At 39.3% G+C, this 20,095-nt stretch overlaps 1 protein-coding gene across 2 annotated transcripts in view; it reads left to right on the plus strand.

Moving 5' to 3' along the window:
* ZSWIM5 (zinc finger SWIM-type containing 5) overlaps positions 1-20,095 on the plus strand; it is a 281,381-nt gene that overhangs the window by 181,054 nt on the left and 80,232 nt on the right. The gene's annotated exons all lie outside the window — the stretch shown is intronic.

Genomic DNA, 20,095 nt, shown 5'->3' on the forward strand with positions numbered 1-20,095 from the left:
TGCTTACTTTGGTTTGCCAGTATTTTATTAAGATATTGCATCTATATTTATAAGGAATATTAGTCTGTAATTATCCTTTCTTGTGCTTTCTTTATCTGGAATTGCCTTCCCTGTATCCCATAAGTTTTGGCATGTTGCGTTTTTGTTTTTATTGTCTGTAGGTATTTTCTAATTTCTGTTGTGATTTTTTCATTTTCCCATTAGGTGCTTAAAAATTTGTTGTTCAATTTCCATGTTTGTAAATTTTACATTTTTTCTTTTATTATTGATTTCTAGATTTATTCCATTGTGATTAGAGAAGATATTTTGTGTGATTTCATTCTATCAAAATTTATTAAAATTTGATTTGTGGTCTAATATGTGGCCTTTCCTGGAGAATGATTCATGTGCAGTTGAGAAGAAAGTGTATTCTGTTGTTGGGTGGAGTGCTCTATATATGTCCATTAATTGTAATTGTTTTATTGTTTTATTCAAGTTCTTTTTTTCCTTATTGATCTTCTTTCTAGATATTCTATCACTGTTGAAATGGTAGGTTGAAGTCTCAAACTATTATTGTAGAACTCTCTCTCCTTTGAATTCTGACAATGTTTGCTTCTTATATTTTGTGACTCTTTCGTTAGGTTCATAAGTTATAGCTTCTTGCTGAATTCAACCTTTTATCAATATAAATGCCCTTCTTTATCTCTTGTAATCTTTTTTGACTTAATGTCTATTTTGTTTGACAGTAATATAGCCAGTCTAGTTTTCTTTGGGTTAGTGTTTCATGCATATATTTTTCCATCCTTTTCCTTTCTTTTTTTTTTTTTTTTTAAAGATTTATTTATTTATTTAATTTCCCCCCCTCCCCTGGTTGTCTGTTCTTGGTGTCTATTTGCTGCGTCTTGTTTCTTTGTCCGCTTCTGTTGTCGTCAGCAGCACGGGAAGTGTGGGCGGCGCCATTCCTGGGCAGGCTGCTCTTTCTTTTCACGCTAGGCGGCTTTCCTCACGGGCGCACTCCTTGCGCGTGGGTCTCCCCCACGTGGGGGACACCCTTGCGTGGCACGGCACTCCTTGCGCGCATCATAGCTGCGCATGGCCAGCTCCACACGGGTCAAGGAGGCCCGGGGTTTGAACCGCGGACCTCCCATATGGTAGACGGACGCCCTAACCACTGGGCCAAAGTCCGTTTCCCTCCATCCTTTTCCTTTCAACTTCTTTGTGTCTTTGTATCTAAAGGGATTCTTTTGTAGACAGCATATAGATGGATCATGTTTATTTTTCATCCAATTTGTCAATCTCTGCCTTTTAAAAGGAGAGTTTATTCATTTTACATTTAAGGTAATAATTGAAAAGAAAGGATCTACTTTTGCCTTTAAGTTTTTTTTTTTGTCTGTCTTGTATGGTTTTGTTCCTCAAATAGTCCATTACTTCTTTTTTTGCATTTACTTGGGTTTTTGTAGTGTACCTTTTTTATTCCTTTTTTTCTTGTTCTTTATACTTTTTAGTTATTTTCTTAGTTGTTACTTTTTTGAGTACAGTTAATTACCTAATTGAGTACAACCTAATTTGATAATACAAACTTAGTTTCAGTAGGATACAAATGATCTACTTTTATACATCTCCCACCCACCCCCTTTATAATGGTATTGGCTCAGATATCATCATTAATATTGTATACCTGTTAACATATGTATTAGTCAATCAAAGCGGTGTTGATGCAAAATACCAGAAATTGGTTGGTTTTATAAAAGGTATTTATTTGGGGTAGGAGTTTACAGATACAAGGCCATAAAGCATAAGTTACTTCCCTCACCAAAGTCTATTTTCAAGTGTTGGAGCAAGATGGCTGCCAACATCTGCAAGGGTTCAGGCTTCCTAGGTTACTCTGGGCTCAGTTCCTCTGTTTTCTCCACAAGGTCAACTGTAGACTATGAGGCTCTCTAGGCTTTGCCTCTCTCCACAAGGTCAGCTGTAGACTATCAGGTGAATGGTTCTGTCTCTCTCCCTGGGATTTCTGCCATGTCTCAGGAGCCATTTTCTACTCCTCTGTGTTCTTCTCCTGGCTCAGGTCCTCTCTTTCTGGGGTTTGCCTCTCTTTTCTCTGCATGCTTACTTCCTGGGGCTCCAACTTAAGACCTCAGAGTCAAACTCCAACATCAAAACTCCAGCATCAGAAACCTGCAACTCTGTCCTTTGCCATGCCTTTTATCTGTGAATCCCCACCCACCAAGAGATGGGGACTCGACTCCCTAATGATGTGGCCCAATCAAAGCTCTAATTATAACTCAATCATGCCCAGGTTACATAATCCAATATCTATTTTTGGAATTCATAACCATATCAAACTGCTACAACATACATTTTTTATTTAACAAAGTTTATTGATACATATTAATAAAGCATACTCATTCAAAGTCATTAACATACATTTTAATTGTTGTTTTACACTTTTGTCTTTAGAGTCATATGGAGATGGAGAGCAGTTACAAACCAAAAAGGACTCCCTTTAGCATTTGTTGTAGGGCATGTCTTCTGGTAGTGAACTCATTCAACTCTTGTTTTTCTGTAAATTTTTTTTAAAGATTTGTAATTTATTTCTCTCCCCTTCCACTCCCACCCGAGCCCAGTTATCTGTTCTCTGTGTCTATTTGCTGTGTCTTCTTTGTCCGCTTCTGTTGTTGTCAGCGGCACGGGAATCTGTGTTTCTTTTTGTTGCATCATCTTGTTGTGTCAGTTCTCCATGTGTGCAACGCCATTCCTGAGCAGGCTGTACTTTCTTTTGCACTGGGCAGCTCTCCTTATGGGGCGCACTCCTTGTGCGTGGGGCTCCCCCACACGGGGGACACCCCTCTGTGGCACGGCACTCCTTGCGCGCATCAGCACTGCACATGGGCCAGCTCTGCACAGGTCAAGGAGGCCCAGGGTTTGAACCGCAGACGTCCCATGTGGTAGATGGACGCCCTAACCACTGGGCCAAGACCGCCGCCCCTGTTTTTCTGTAAATTTTAATTTCTTCTTCATTCTTGAAGGATAATTCTGCTGAATAAAGAAATGTTGGTTGACAGGTGGTTTTTTTCCTTTAAGGACTTTTAAAATATGTCATCCCACTGCCTATTAGTCTCCATGGTTTCTGCTGAGAAATCTACTGTTAATCTTATTAAGATTCCTATGTACATGAAAAGTAGTCCCTTCTCTCTTGCTGCTTTAAAAATTCTCTCTTTGTCTTTGGATTTTAACCATTTCACTAAAATGTTTCTTCGTATAAATCTCTTTGAGTTTATTCTGATTGGAGTTTGTTGGAAGTTTATATTCATGTCTTTCTTCAGATTTGGGAAGTTTTTGGTCATTATTTCTTTACTTTTTCTGCCCCTTTCTCTCTTTATTGTCCTTTTGGGACTTCTGTGACACATATGTGGTAGGTACACTTGATGGTGTCCTATAGGTCCTTCAGGCTCTGTTCATTTTTCTTTATTAGTCTTTCTTTCTGCTTCTCATACTAGATAATTTCAGTTGTCTTCAAGTTTGCTTGTCCTTTCTGCCTGCTCAAACCTGCTGTTGAATCTCTTTAGTGAGTTTTCCATTTCAATTATTGTGTTTTGTAGCTCCTGAATACCTGTTTGGTTCCTTTGTAAAATCTCATCATTTTTTCTGACAGTGTTTTCCTAATTTCCTTTAGTTCTTTGTCCATGGTTTCTTTTAGCTTAAATATAAGATAAAGTTATTTAAGATTTAATATCTTTGAATAGTAGTTCCAATGTATGAGCTTCCTCTGGTATGGTTTCTGTCAAATTCTTTTTTCCTTAGGATGAGCCACAATTCCCTGTTTCTTTGTGCATTTTATACTTTTTGTTAGAAACTGGACATTCTGGGTATTACGTTCTTGTAACTCTGAAATTTAATTTTCTCTCTCCTCTGGGATTGCTGTTGTTTTTTGTTTGTTTTCATTCTGGAGGACTAGAGCTATCAGTCTGTGACTTTCTTACACTGTTTTTGCTCCCAAATGGGGAAAGGTAAGGGAAAATTTATGAAGAAAATGAAGTTCAGTCTCTTTAAGACTCCTCTGTTTCTTCTGCCTGAGGGGGATTGAAACAATGGCTGCTCTCTTTACTGGCCTTCCAGTGATCAAAAGCAGGGATCAGTAATCAAACCTTACACCCTTGGTTTTTGAAGGATTAGGTCCTTATTGTCCATTCTGGCACCAGCATTCTCTACCAGAAATGCAGGTTGTTGTCCCCACAGCTGACTGCCAAGCATTTGTGGGATGGAGGGTGGTAGCCAATACACAGAAAGTGGAATTCACTAATATTTACCACATTTAACAGCCTTTTCATTCACCTTTTCCTTAGATGCTACAAGCGTTCTATTAGACTTCAGGGTTAGAAAATAGTTGATTCACCTAGCTCCTGCCAGTTCAATAGTTTTTAGTGGAGAGGCTGATTCCTTTGATTTCCTACAGCACCATCTTCCCACAACCTTGGGTCTCTCATGGATTTAATTCTTGCTGATTTTGAGGTTCTCAAAGTTCTTGCTACACATTTAATCATGACAAGCTGCAGCAAGGACCATCTGTGAAGAAATTGTTAGGGCCTATAAGGCCACTTCTACTTTTTAGATCTTGCCCCACTCCTAAGTGGCATTTGGAGCAGTTTGAAGGCAAGGAAAACATGGCACACTTATAGATAGGAAGACATGCTGGTATGGCTAACCTTGTAACAGCTATTTATAGAAGATCAGCAATTTCCCTGAATTTGAGAGGATGTCAGAGCCATTGTGATATATGATAGAGTAGGAACAGCAGTGTAATTTTATTCTTACCCTTCTAAACATTGTAGAGGCCAGGTAGAGAGGCCATCTCACCCATAGAACAGAAAGTTGAAATGAAGTTCCATTTTCTCAGGGAAAGGCTTGCTTTGTGATTGGGGTAGGGGGTGGAGGACTATGAATGTACTACTTGCAAACCTAAATAGGAACTCCTTGAAAATATTTTGATGCATTATTCAGGGTCTGCTCAGTGTTAAAGTACTTGAATGTTTTGTTTTGCTTTGCTTGTGTATTTACTGATAGGGTCACAAGAAGAGCATCTGCCTGATTGCCTATGTTCTGTAAAAACTCAGGTCTCCACCAGGTCTGTATTAGTCAGCCAAAGGGGTGCTGATGCAAAATACCAGAAATTGGTTGGTTTTTATAAAGGGTATTTATTTGGGGTGGGAGCTTACAGATACCAGGCCATAAAGCATAAGTTACTTCCCTCACCAAAGTCTGTTTGGAGCAAGATGGCTGCCAGTGTCTGCAAGAGTTCTGGCTTCCTGGGTTTCTACGTTCCTGGGACTTGCTTTACTCTGGCTTCAAGGTTCCTTTCTTCCCAAAGCTTGCTTCTTCTGGGCCTCAGGGTTCCTCTCTTCCTGGGGCTGGCTTCTCTTTCCTCTGTGAGCTTACTTCCCAGGGCTTCAACATCAAACTCAAACATCAGAAACCCTCGTATCAAAGCTCCAACTCTGTCCTTTGCCATGCCTTTTATCTGTGAGTCTCCACCCACCAAGGGGTGGGGACTGGGTGGGGACTCCATGCCCTAATGATAACTCAATCATGCCCCGGTACAGATCAGATTACAAACATAATCCAATATTTCTTTTTGAATTCATCAATTATATCAAACTGCTACAAGGTCCATCAAAAAGTCATGCTGTGGAAGTGGAGATTGCTAAAGTGTTTGTGCACTTCCCTCTCACATGGGAGGTCCCAGGTTCAGTTCCTGGTGCCTCTTAAAAAGAATATGAACAGATGCAGAGAGCATACAATGAACAGACACAGCGCAGGCAGCAAAAGCATAAATGACAAGGCTGGGGAGAAATGAAATAAATCTTAAAAAAAAAAAAAAGTCTTGCTGAGGGACGTATGTGGCTCAAGAGGTTGAGTGCCTGCTTCCCACATGGGAGGTCCCAGGTTCAGTCCCCAGTGCCTCTTGAAAACAAAAACAAGCAACAAGCAAACAAATGAAAATAACTCAGGGAGCTGATGTGGCTCAGTGATTGTGCACTGGCTTCCTATGTACAGGGTTGTGGGGCTCAGCCCTGGTACCTCAAAAAAAAGTCATGCTATGGGACACAGGAAGTATGGGTGTTTGACTTTTATGGCCTACTAGAACCACTATGAAGTATACACTATATATTGTTTCCATTTACACCTGCCTACTCCTTCTCCCCCACCCCAGTCCACCTATTATCTTAATTGTTTCAGGATCTACAACTGATATGAGACTGTTTTTTGTGTGTTTGTTTGTTTTAGGAAGTACCAGGGATAGAACCTGGGACCTCGTGCATGGGAAGCATGAGCTCAACCACTGAGCTACAACTGCTCCCCTATAAAACAGTTTTAAAAGCCCGTTGTTCTTGGACATTTTATATTTAATAAGCAGGGTGACTTCACAATATGTGTTTTATTTTTGTATTTTAGGAAAATGTGAATGAAGGATCATCACAAAAATGATATTCAGGAAACCTTTGTCTATAAAGTTGTTTTTCCCATGAGTTCTAAGCAGTTTTTGTGGTTGTTTCTTTACTTTTTAAATTAAAGCCCAACATGGGCCAGGCACTGACTAGCCATTTATATGTTTTTTTCTCTTAGAGATTTTAAAGATGAGGGTATGAAGAGTCAGAGAAGGGAAATGGACTTGGCCCAGTGGTTAGGGCGTCTGTCTACCACATGGGAGGTCCGTGGTTCAAGCCCCGGGCCTCCTTGACCCGTGTGGAGCTGGCCCATGTGCAATGCTGAGGCAGCAAGGAGTGCCATGCCACACAGGGGTGTCCCCCGTGTGGGGGAGCCCCACGCACAAGGAGTGCGCCCCATCAGGAGAGCCGCCCAGCGTGAAAGTAAGTGCAGCCTGCCCAGGAATGGCACCGCACACACAGAGAGCTGACATCAATAAGATGACACAACAAAAAGAAACACAGATTCCCGTGCCACTGACAACAACAGAAGCGGACAAAGAAGACGACGCAGCAAATAGACACAGAGAACAGACAACTGGGGAGGAGGGGAGAGATATAAATAAGTAAATCTTTTTAAAAAAGTCAGAGAAGGTGAGAGAGTCAAAATTCTAAAAAATAAAGCTCCCCTTATTGCAATAATAGATCTAGGCAATGATTATCAACAACAGCTTACCACAAGGTGAAAAAGTGATAAGGAACTTTATAATGGATACTTCTATAATTAGCTAACACTTGAATCCACTGATCCATCTTAAAAGCACAGGAGAGTCAGTCATGTGTTGTTTTTCTTTATGTGATAAAATAGAAAGTATGTAGGAATTTTTACCAAAAAAAAAAAAAAGCCAACCTGATCTGATCAAGTCTTTCTGGATCTATTCTTTTCAATAAATAATTGGGGTGGGTGGTAGGGAAGGGGGAGGAGAAGGAACTTGTGAATTAAGAGACCTAAGAGACATATTAACTAAAGGCAATGTCTGGACTTTCTTTGCATACTGATTTGGTCAAACCTGTTTAAAATAATAAAAAGTCAATTGTGGGAAAGCAACTGTGACTCAAGCAGTTGAGATCCCATTTACCATATGGAGGACCTGGGTCAATCCCCGTAAACTCCTGGTAGAAAAAGAAAAGAAAAAAAGCCAACCCAGACCTGCAGGGTGAAGTGCAGGCGCCCCACAGGGTGAAGCTATGCACCAAAAAGGCAATGATGCAACCAGATAGGGGAAGAAAAAAAGTCAATTGTGGACCTCTAAACACTGTATATTTGATATTTAGGAATTATTATTAATTGTAACTTATCTTTTAGAGATACATAAAGAAATGTTTGCCAATGAAACAGTATGTCTGAGACTTGCTTCAATATCCCTTTGGGGCACAGGAGCCTATAAGGAAGGAATTTGAAAGTAGTGAAGATTAAACAAGGTTATCCTTGTGTTGATAATTGTTGAAACTGAGTGATAGCTGCATGGTGACTCATAATACTGCTTCTTTCTACTTTTTTATGTTTGAAAATTTCCAAATAAAAGAATTGAAAAGTAAAAACTCGGAGCATGCCATGAGTACTCAATAAATATATGCTGGATTCAATAAGGATTTTTAAAAATCCTTATTGCAGGATTTCATGTTTGCTTAAATCTGCAGATTATTGATGGACATGTTTACAGCAAATATGTTTGAAATGAGATAGAAATGCTACTTTGAAACTATTCTATGTGGCTTTTATACTCAGGAGTAATTACACTTTTTTTAAAAATGTTGCTAGGTTACAGTAAGGCAAGGAGTACAAATATTTGTAACTGACTTTCATTTTACATTCTAAGAGGTTAAAGGGGAAAAGGAACTCCTAGCAAGGAAATTTCCACAGTATTACACAGGGTTTTCTACCTTTCAGATAGGCCTTGGCCTAGAGCATGAGCATGAGAATAGTGCTAATATAGCTGATGGAGCACAAACATTTACCCACCTCTAATGAACATGTTCCCATGAGCATCATGGGCCTTAGCCAAAGCCCTGTTTAACTTTTGAAAAACATTTTGCAGGAAGTTTATCGGTTTTTTAAAAATTGACCTGCTGTGGAGACCTAGAGGGTTCAAACCATTACCAATGCCATCAAAACTATGAAATTTTAGAGCTTAAGTAAACCTAAAAGTTATTTTCTTATAATAATGTTCCTAGTTTTGTTGAGTTTATAGTTCATAAGTTGGTTAACTGTAGTATTGATTGCCATACAACGTAATATTATGCAGATAAAGTACAGTATAGTAATTAAGAGTTTGGAGCCAGATTTTGGAGCCCGAATTTGAATCCTGGCTCTGCCACTTATTATCAGTGACCTTGAGCAAAGTTACTTAACCTCTCTGTGCTTATGATTCCTCCAGAATCTTTAAGGCAATTCCTTGAAAAGAAATCTTTTATTTACACTAATATATACATTAGCATCTATAAATTAAAATTTTTATTTTCAAGGAGTTATGATATTGTGGTGATTGGCAAATCTGAAATCTGCAGGGCAGACTGGAAACCCTCAGGCAGGAGCTGATGCTGTAGACTTGAGGCAAAATTTCTTGTCTGGGGAAACTTGTTTGGATGAGGCCCACCCTCATTATCGAGGATGACCTCCTTTACTTAAAGTCAACGGATTGTAGATCTTAATCACATCTATAAAATACCTCCAGAGAACCTAGATTTGTGTTTGATTGAATAACTGGGAACTGTACCCTAGCCAAATTGACACCTAAAATTCATCATCAAATCTACTATCAAAATCATAGGATTGTTGTGAAAATTAAATGAGTTCATGTATGTAAAGCACTGAGAACAGCCTAACACATAAGAGACACTAATAAAAGGTTAGCTATTATTATACACTTTTTTTTATTTTTTAAATTTATTTCTCTCCCCTTCCCCCCCACTGTCTGCTCTCTGTGTCCATTCACTGTATGTTCTTCTGTGGTCACTTGTATTCTTGTCAGCGGCACCAGAAATCTGTGTCTCTTTTTGTTGCGTCATCTTTCTGTGTCAGCGCTCCGTGTCTGTGTGTGGTGCCACTCCTGCAGGTTGCACTTTTTTTGCGCAGGGCGGCACTCCTTGCAGGGGTGCACTCCTTGCGTGTGGGGCTCCCCTATGCGGGGGACACTCCTGCATGGCACGGCACTCCTTGCATGCATCACCTCTGCGTGTGGGCCAGCTCACCACACGGGTCTGGAAGCCCTGGGTTTGAACCCTGGACCTCCCATATGGTAGGCGGGTGCTCTAACAGTTGAGCCACATCTGCTTCCCTTATTATACACTTTTAAATCCCAAAAGTATGTTGGTTCCAGGGAAGAAAAAAATAATATATTGATGATTAACTCTCAGTCACACTAAAGAATTTAGAGAGAGTTCTGTTCGGCATTCATTCATTCTGATGAACAGGACACTAAATGAAAGCATTTCCGAGCTAAGATAATTGGCCCAAGTGAAAGAGCTTTGCTGTTTAACATCAGCCAACATTTATTAAATTTCTATAGTATACAAAACTCTGTCTAACCTTGTGAGAGATACAGTGATAGTTACTATAGAATCATAATATATCTGCACTAGAATACATCTTAAGGTCATCTTTGCCAGCACCTCATCTTAAAAGTGTAGCAGCTGAAGTTCAATCTTTATTCCATACTGTAGCCAGAATTTTTTTTTTTTTAATATAGAGTAAGGAGTAATACACAGAAAAAGTCCTTCCCTTGTGTGGCTTATATCCTAATAATCTGCCCATTGATGAGTGTTTCTGTCTCAAATCTGATCAATATTCTTGTTCATTTTCATGTAGGAAGGGAATGAAAACATTAGGCTTAGAGGCTGTGCTGCAGGCCAAGTTCCAAAGCACTGAACTGATAAAGCAGAAATGTTTCTACTCATCTTTTAGACTCAGGAGCCTGGAATTCAAGCTTTTCTGCATTGGCATCACGCTCTTATTTTAAACTTTAAAGTAGCCTTTCTGTGAGGTCTCTTTTCATCAGGACTTAAGTAATTTCTTAAGAATGTATTAAATGCTCCTGTATGGCCTTAAGAAAATTCAAAATGTACTTTCTTAGCACCTGGTTTTCAATCATAGTAAATCCTAACCATTGGGAAAATTCTCTCTGATTCTCTTGACGTGAAAACCTACAAACTACTTTACTAATAAATCTGAATACGATTGTGGGAAGATGGCATCGGAATAACAGGCAGGGCTCAGTGCTCTCACAAAAACAATGAAGAGCCAAAAGCTGTCCAAGGGACCTATTTTGGGGGTCAGAAGACCAGGATAGTGCTACACAATTCCCAGGATGGTGAGGGACAGAGAGTCAAAGAACCTGAAACAACAAACATGAATTACCAAGCCCCCACAGTGATGGGAAGGGCTCCTACCCCAACCCCAAGATATTAATCTGGGGTAAAAACCCCTGACTCACTACAGCTGACTGAGAGGGGAACAGACGTCTTCCTCCCTGTCAGCTATTTCAAGGGAAAAGGGAGGGGGAGTTGGGGGGCTTTTTTCCCATAAATTTGGCCAACAGGGCCTGCTTTGAATCTTCACTCTGGAGATTAAACACAGGAAGACAGGAAAGCAGAGACTGAAACTCCACTGTGGAAAGGTATACTGATGAGTGCCACCTGCTGGTGGCTCTGCAGATTGTCTGGACAAAATATGTTTTTAGTTCTCTCTGTGTTCTAAAGCCTGGGAAAAAATATGTGCCCAATTAGTGAGTCCCTGGCCCTGTTTTGAAAACTTAAATGGGGTAATTTTAAAGACTTAGAATAAATTGAACCAAATATCAAAGAAGAGCTGTGGAAAAGAAAAAAAAAAAACAATAAGAGAAAGAAATTGGCCATCAGAGTAAATTCACCAACATATTCAGAAGCCTAGACATGAGCAAAAAATTAAATTATAAGCCATACTAGGAAACAGGAAGAAATGGCCCAGCCAAAGGAACAAACCAAATATGAAGAGATACAGGATTTAAGATAATCAGTGATTACATTATCTCCTAAATCACAACTCTCCTCAACCAAAGAATTTAAAGAAAATATGACTAAAGAAATAAAGGATATTAAGAAGATACTGGTGGGAGTCCAGTGGTTGGGGCGTCCATCTACCACATGAGAGGTCCACGGTTCAAACCCCGGGCCCCCTTGACCTATGTGGAGCTGGCCCAAGCGCAGTGCTGATGCGCGCAAGGAATGCCATGCCACGCAGAGGTGTCCCCCATATAGGGGAGCACCACGTGCAAGGAGTGCACTCCATAAGGAGAGCTGCGCAGCATGAAAGAAAGTGCAGCCTGCCCAGGAATGGCGCCTCACACACGGAGAGCTGACATCAACAAGATGACGCAAAAAGAAACACAGATTCCCGTGCCGCTGACAACAACAGAAGTGGATAAAGAAGGCGACGCAGCAAATAGACACAGAGAACAAACAACTGGGTCGGGGGTGGGGGGGAAGGGGAGAGAAATAAAGAAATCTTAAAAAAAAAAGAAGATACTGGTGAGCATAAAGAACAATCTGAAAACCTGCAAAGAAAAGTAACATGTTATGGGACTGAAGGACAGGATAGATAGATTAAATATATATTAGAGGGAGCAGAGGTGGCTCAAGTCATTGGGTGTCTCCATCACACATGGGAGATTCCAGATTTGGTTCCTGGACCTCCTAAAAAAAAGAAGACAAACACACAACAAACAGACACAGAGAGTAAGCAGTGAGCACAAACAATGGGGGGGGGGGAATAATAAATAAAAATAAATCTTTAAAAAAATACATTAGAGGCACATAAGAGCAAATTTAGTGGCTGAAAGACGTAATTAGTAATTTCAAAGACAGAACATCTGAACTTGAAAAGACTGGAGAACAGAAAGAGAAGAGAATGGAAAAAATGGAACAGAGTCTCAGGGAATTGAATGACAATGAGAAACGTGCATTCACATTATTGGTGTCGCAGAAGGAGAAGAGAATAGAAAATGGGCAGAAAGAATATTTGAGGAAATAATGACTGAAAACTTCAAACCCTTAGGAAAGACATAAATTTAAATATCAAAGAAGGATAACACAACACAAAGAGAATAAATCCAAATAGACCTGCCCCAAGATGGCTACTATTCAGAATGACAAATATCAGAGGTAAAGAGAGGATTCTGAAAACAGCAAGAGAATAGCAAAGTATCACATACAAGGGAACCTCAGTAAGACTAAGTGCCAACCTTTCATCAGAAACCATGGAGGGAAGTGGATGTGGCTCAAGCAATTGGGCTCCTGTCTAAAATATGGGAGATCCAAGGTTCAATTCCTGGGACCTCCTGGTTAAGGCAAGCTGGCCTTCATGGCAAGCTGGCCCAAGCAGTGAGCTGGCCTGAGCAGAGTGCTGGACTGCACAGGAGTGCTGGCCCATGTGACAAGCTGGCCGAAGTGGAGAGTTTGGGCAGCAAGATGACACAACCAAAAGAGACACAGAGGAGCATCATTAAGAGATGCAGCAGACCAGGGAGCTGAGGTGGCACAAGAGATTGAGTGCCTCTCTCCCACCCTGGAAGGTCCTAGGATTGGTTCTTGGTACCATCTAAAGAGAAGACAAGCAGACACAGAAGAATACACAGTGAATGGACACAGAAAGCAGACAATAAGGGGGGGGGTAGGGAAAAATAAGTAAATAAATCTTAAAGAAAAAAAGAAACCATGGAGGTGAGAAGAAAGTAGTATGATATATTTAAGGTACTGAAAGAGAAAAACTGCCAGCCAAAAATTCTGTATTCAACAAAACTGTCCTTCAGAGAGGAGGGTGATTTTAAAGTCTTCACTGACAAACAAAAACTGATAGAATATGTTACCAAAAGACCAGAATTACAAGATATACTAAAAGGAGTGCTGCAGCCTCAAAGGAAAAAAACAAGGGTGAGAGATTTGGAGAGGAGTGTAGAAATGAATAGTATTAAGAAGGGTAAACTAAAGGGAAGAAGACAGACAATAGAACAATATGACAACAGAGACCTGAAGGACAGAGTAGTTGAAGTAAATAATACCTTTACAGTGAAAGCATTGAATGCTAATGACTTGAACTCCCAATTAAATGACATAGACTGATAGAATGGATAAGAAAATATGAACCATCTATATGTTGCCTACAACAGACTCACCTCAGATGTAAGGACACATTTTAACACAGGTTAAAAATGAAAGGTTGAAAAAAGATATTCCATGCAAATAGTAACTAAAAAAGAGCTGGAGTAGCAAAACTAACATCAGACAAAATAGATTTTAAAAGCAAAACTGTTATAAGGGATTATATATTAATAAAAAGGGCAATTCAAGAAGAAATAACTATACTAAACTATATATTATATTAATAAACTATACTAAATATTTTAAGCACCTAACCTGATTGCCTCAAGATACATGAGACACACACTGGCCAAACTGAAGGGAGACTTCCGTACACCACTGTCAGGAAGTAGATGTGGCTCAAGTGATAAGGCCTCCAGACCACCTTACCATATGGGAGGACCCAGGTTCAATCCCTAGGGCCTCCTGGTGAAAAAGAAGAAGAGAAAGATTGCCTGCACAGCGAGCCAGTGCTCACATGGCAAGCTAAGTGCCTGCGCGGTGAGCCAAGTGCCCACGCAGTGGGCTGAGTACTCACATGAGTGCCTGCATGGCAAACCGAGTGCCCACACAGTGAGCTGAGTGCCACATGAGTGCCCACATGGTAAGCCGAGCACCTGTGTGGTGAGCCGAGTGCCTGTGTGCCAGCATGTGAGCCAGTGCCTGTGTGGCAAGCTGAGTGTCCACACAGCAAGCCAAGTGCCCGCAGTGAGCCAATGCCCATGCAAGTGAGTCACACAGCAAGATGATGACACAACAAAAGAGAGACAAAGGGGAGTATCAGGGTGAAGCACAGCAGAGACCAGGAACTGAGGTGGTGCAATTGACAGGGAACCTCTCATTAGAGGTCCCCAGGATTGAATCCCGGTGAATCCTGTAGGAGAAAGATGAGAAGACAAAAAGAGAAATAGATACAGACGATCACACAGTGAATGGACACAGACAGCAAAACAGCAGGGTGGGGTGGGGGAGGGGAGGGGAAGAAAAAATAAATCTAGAAACTTAAAAAAAATACACCACTCAGTATTGGAGAGAACATTTGGACAGAGGGTAAATAAAAAATAGAAAACGTGAATAATATGATAAATCAACCAGAACTAACAGACATTTATAGAGTATTGCACCCCAAAACAGCAGGATATGCATTCTTTTCAAGTGCTCATGGATGCTTCTCCAAGGAAGACCATATGTTAGGTCACATCACAATTCTCAATAAAGTTAAAAAGATTGAAATTATCCAAAACACTTTCTCTGATCATACTGGAATGAAGCTGGAAATCAATAATAGACCAAAAAAAAAAAGAAAATTCATAAATATATAGAGATTAAACAACACACTCTTAAACAGTGGGTCAAATAAGAAATTGCGGGAGAATTCAGTAAATATCTTGAGATGACTGAAAATGAGAATACAACATAGCAAAACCTATGGGACACTGCAAAGGCTGTGCTGAGAGGGAAATTTATAGCTCCCAAAGCTTACATAAAAAAAGAAGAAAGAGGGAAGCAGCTGTGGCTCTATCAGTTGGGCTCCTGTCTACCATATGGGAAGCCCTGGGTTCGCATCCCAGGGCCTCCTTGTGAAGGCAAGCTGGCCTGGGCGCCACAGAGAGCTGACAGCCCATGTGCCGGGAGAGCTGGCGCAGCAAGATGATGCAACAAAGGGAGAAAACCAGACACAGAAAAAAATGCACAGAGAATGGACACAGAGAAGAGACAGCAAAGAAAGGAACAAGCAGCAAGCAGCAAGGGGGGATAGATAGGTAGGTAGGTAGATAGATAGATAGATATATACATACATACATACATGCATGCATATATACATACATACATACATAGATCTTTTAAAAAAAGAAGAGCTAAAATCAAAGACCTAACTGCACGTGTAGAGGAACTAGAAAAAGCACTGCAAACTAATTCCAAACCAAGCAGAAGGAAAGAAACAGTAAAGATCAGAGCAGAAATAAATGAAATTTTTTTAAAAAACAAAAACAATAGAATCAACAAAACCAAAAGTCATTTCTTTGAGAAGATCAACAAAATTGACAAACTCTTAGCTAGACTGACAAAGGAAGAAAAGAGAGAAGATGCAAATAAGTAAATTCAGAAATGAGAGGGGGGACATTACCACTAACCCTGCAGAAATAAGAGAGATCATAAGTGGATACTATGAATAATTGTATGCCAAAAAACTAGACAATGTAGAGAAGAGGGGCAAATTCCTAGAAACACACGAACCACCTACACTCACCCTGGGAGAAAGAGAAGAACTCAGCAAACCAATCACAAGTAAAAAGATTGAAACACTCATCAGAAATCTCCCAAAGATGAAAAGCCCAGGAGCAGAGGGCTTCATAGGTGGATTCTACCAATCATTCAAAGATGATCTAATACCAGTCTTGCTCAAGCTCTTTCAAAGACTTAAATAGGAAAGAATGTAACCAAACTCATTCTATGAAGCCATCATAACCATAATACCAAACCAGATAAAGATACTACAAAAAAAGAAATACCAATACCCCAAATATAGATGTAAAAATCCTCAACAAAATACTTGCAAACAGAATCCAAAAGCACCTTAAAAGAATTGTGCACTGCAATCAAGTGGGTTTTATCCCAGTTATACAAGGGTGGTTCAAAACTGGAAAATCAATTGATTTTTTTATTTATCAATAAACCACATTGATAAATTTAACTAGAAAAAGCATATGATCCTCTCGATTGATGCAGAAAAGTCATTCAACAAAATGTAGCACCCTTTCTTAATAAAAGCATTCCAAAATATAGGAAAAGAAGGAAGCTTTCTCAACATGGTAAAGTGCATATATGAAAAATCTACAACTAGCATTGTACTCAATGGTGAAAGACTGAAAACTTCCTGCTAAGATCAAGAACAAGACAAGGATGTCCACTGTCACTAATGTTATTCAATATTGTGCTAGAGGTTCTAGCTAAAGCATTTAGGCTAGATGAAGAAATAAAAGGAAAGGAAGAATTAAAACTTTCACTATTCACTGATGATCCTATATCTAGAATCTCCTGAAAATCCACTATTAGACAAGTTCAACAAAGTGGCAGGATACAAGATTAATATGCAAATATTAATATCAATAGTGTTTTTGTACACTACTGATGTGCAACCTGATGAGGAAATCAGAAAAAAAAAACATCTATTTATAATAGCAACTAAAACTATCAAGTATTTGAGAATAAACTTAAGCACTGATAAAAGAAACCAAAGAAGACAAATAAATAGGACATTTCATGTTCATGGATTGGAAGACTAAATATCATTAAGATGTCAATTCTACCCAAACTGATTTACAGATTCAATACAACCCCAATAAAAATCCAAACAGCCTTTTTTGTAGAAATGGAAAACCAAATATCAAATCTATTTGAAGGATAACGGACCCTGAATAGCCAAAAAGAGATTTAAGAAGAAAAACGAAGTTTTTTACATCTATGTATCTGAACTTTAAAGCATATTACTTAGCTACAGTACAGCATGGTACTGGCATAAAGATAGACACAATGACCAATGGAACCAAATCAAGAATTCAGAAATGGACCCTCACATCTACAGTCAAGTGATTTTTGACAAGGTGGTCAAGCCCTCCCAGCTGGGCCAGAACAGTCTATTCAACAAATGGTGTTGGGAGAACTGGATATCCATAGCCAAAAGAAAGAAAGGGGACCCCTGCCTCACATGTTTTACAAATATTGACTCAAAATGGATCAAGGACCTTAATATAAATTTTGAACCATAAAACTCCTAGAAGAAAATATAGGAAAACATCTCCAAAATCTCGTAGGGGTAGTTTCTTAAGCTTTACACCCACAGCACAAGCAACAACAACGAAATTAAACAGATAGTACCTCCTCAAAATTAGACACTTTTGCACATCAAAGAACTTTGTCAAAAGGATGAAAAGACAGCAGACTCAATGGTAGAAAATATTTGGCAGTCACATATCCGATAAGGGTTTAATATCCATGATATACAAAGAGATCATACAACTCAACAATAAAAAGACAAATTACCCAATTAAAAAATGGGCAAAAATCTTGAAAAGACAACTGTCCAAAGAAGAAATACAAATGGAGAAAAAACGCATGAAAAAATGTTCAACATCACTAGCAATTAGGGAAATGTAAATATATCATTTCATACCTATTAGACTGGCTGCTGTTAAAATGTAGGAAAACTGTAAATGTTGGAGAGGAGGTCAGTTGATAGGAACGCTTATTCACACTTGGTGGGAGTGTAGAATGGTACAGCCACTCTGCAGGACTGTTTGGCAGTTCCCAAGGAAGCTGAATATAGACTCTACCCAAAAGAACTGAGAGTAGAGATACAAACAGACATTTGCACACCGATGTTCATAGCGGCATTATTCATGATTGCCAAAAGTTGAAAACAACCCAGGTGTCCATAAACTGATGAATGGATAAACAAACTGTGGTGTATACACACGATGGAATATAATGAAGTTGTGAAGCATATGACAACGTGGATGAACCTGGAGGACATGTTGAGTGAAGCAAGCCAGACACAAAAGAAATAAAACTGTGTGATGGTGCTATTATGACCTAAATATATTGTGTAAACTCATGGAGTTGCTAATTAGAATATGGGTCACCAGAAAATAGGAGGGTAGAGAATGGAAAGCTGAGGATTAATCTGTACAGAATTGGTAAATGGGTTGTTCGTAAATCTTTGGAAACGAATAGAAATAGTGAAAGTATATCATGGTATTTCTAATTAGCAGAGCTATTATATGAGTATGACAGTGGCTAAAAGGGAAAGTCTAAGGTCATGTATATTACTAGAAGGAAAGCTAAAAACTAACATGGGACTGTGAAAGACAAATATGGGGTGATATGGCATATATTAATGCAAGACTTTTTACAAAATATAAGTACAGGGGAAGCATAGAGAGGTTGAGAGGTGATGAGTTATGTTTGTTTTTTTGTTTATTACTATTATTGTAATAATGAAAGTGCTCTAAGAATGAAGTGATGAATGCACAATTATGTGATTACACTGAATACCATTGATTGTACACTTTGGATGGATTTATGCTTTACTAATATGTATCAATAAAATTGATTGTTAAAAATAAATCTATAGGATATTTTACAGTTTACACAGCACTTTTGTGAGATACGCAGTGAAGTATTATTAGTCTCATTTTACTAAGGGAAGAAGCTGAGGACACAGAGATGAAAGTGAGTGGCCCTAGTCTATGCAGTAAATAATATCCTGGCTGCCTAATTCCTAGCATATTTTCTTTTCTGTTACTCAGCTAGCCTTATCTGGTGGGTATAGATCTGGAGAGGAACTGCTTCTCAAGCCTACAGTTTTCTTCCTTATCTCCAAAGTAAAGACAATCTTTATATAATTTAATCATATTAGAATATAACTTTTTATTTGCTCTAAACGTTTTGTTAGATGCAGACAAAACAAGGACTAAGGAAAGCATCTAATATTTGTTAAGCACCTCCTTGTTTTTGTTAGCATCTGTAGGTTTAGTAGTGTCTGATACTTAAAGTCTTCAACTTTTGGTGGCGGACTTGGCCCAGTGATTAGGGCGTCGGTCTACCACATGGGAGATCCGTGGTTCAAACCCGGGGCCTCCTTTACCCGTGTGGAGCTGGCCAACGTGCAGTGCTGATGAGCGCAAGGAGTGCCCTGCCACGCAGGAGTATCCCCCGCGTAGGGGAGCCCCACGTGCAAGGAGTGCACCCCATAAGGAGAGCTGCCCAGCACGAAAGAAAGTACAGCCTAAGAATGGCACCACCCACACGGAGAAATGACACAAGATGATGCAGCAAAAGAAACAGATTCCTGTGCCGCTGACAACAACAGAAACGGACAAAAGAAGACGCAGCAAATAGACACAGAGAACAGACAACCGGGGTGGGGGAATGAGAAATAAATAAATAAATAAATCTTTAAAAAAAATAAAGTCTTTAACTTTTGTTGAATGATTAGTGCATACACATTGTCAAGAGTTAAGAATCATATTTAAATTAAAGAATAAATAAGATTGTAGAATTAAGTTACTATCCATTTGACTTTTTTTTCAATTTAGCTGTATCTTAAAAATATATTCTCTCTACATTTCAAAATTATTGGTGCTGTGTACCTAGTGAGTAGAAAAGTGTAACACTACATAGTCTCACTGCTCCAAGCACTGCCTTACATGTCATACCATGTGAGGTTTCTTGCCTTTTAAGTATTCCATATGGTCTCCATTTTGGAAATGTGTGATTTGAGGAAGAAATGCTGTCCTTGATCTTCGTTGTTCTACCTGCCTTTCCTCATCATTCTATTGGTTTCTCTTCCACTTATAGCATCTACCTTACTTGTACTGATATTATTTGTGTACTGGTCTTTAGATACCTCCTAGAGCTCAAAATCTGTTACAGAGGTTCTTATTTGGGGTCATAAAAAGTTTTGAGACTATGATAAAAGCCATGGCTCTCCCCTCTACCCCAAGAAAAATGCACAT

Source organism: Dasypus novemcinctus, chromosome 9 (assembly GCF_030445035.2).
Source record: "Dasypus novemcinctus isolate mDasNov1 chromosome 9, mDasNov1.1.hap2, whole genome shotgun sequence".
NCBI classification, from domain to species: domain Eukaryota; kingdom Metazoa; phylum Chordata; class Mammalia; order Cingulata; family Dasypodidae; genus Dasypus; species Dasypus novemcinctus.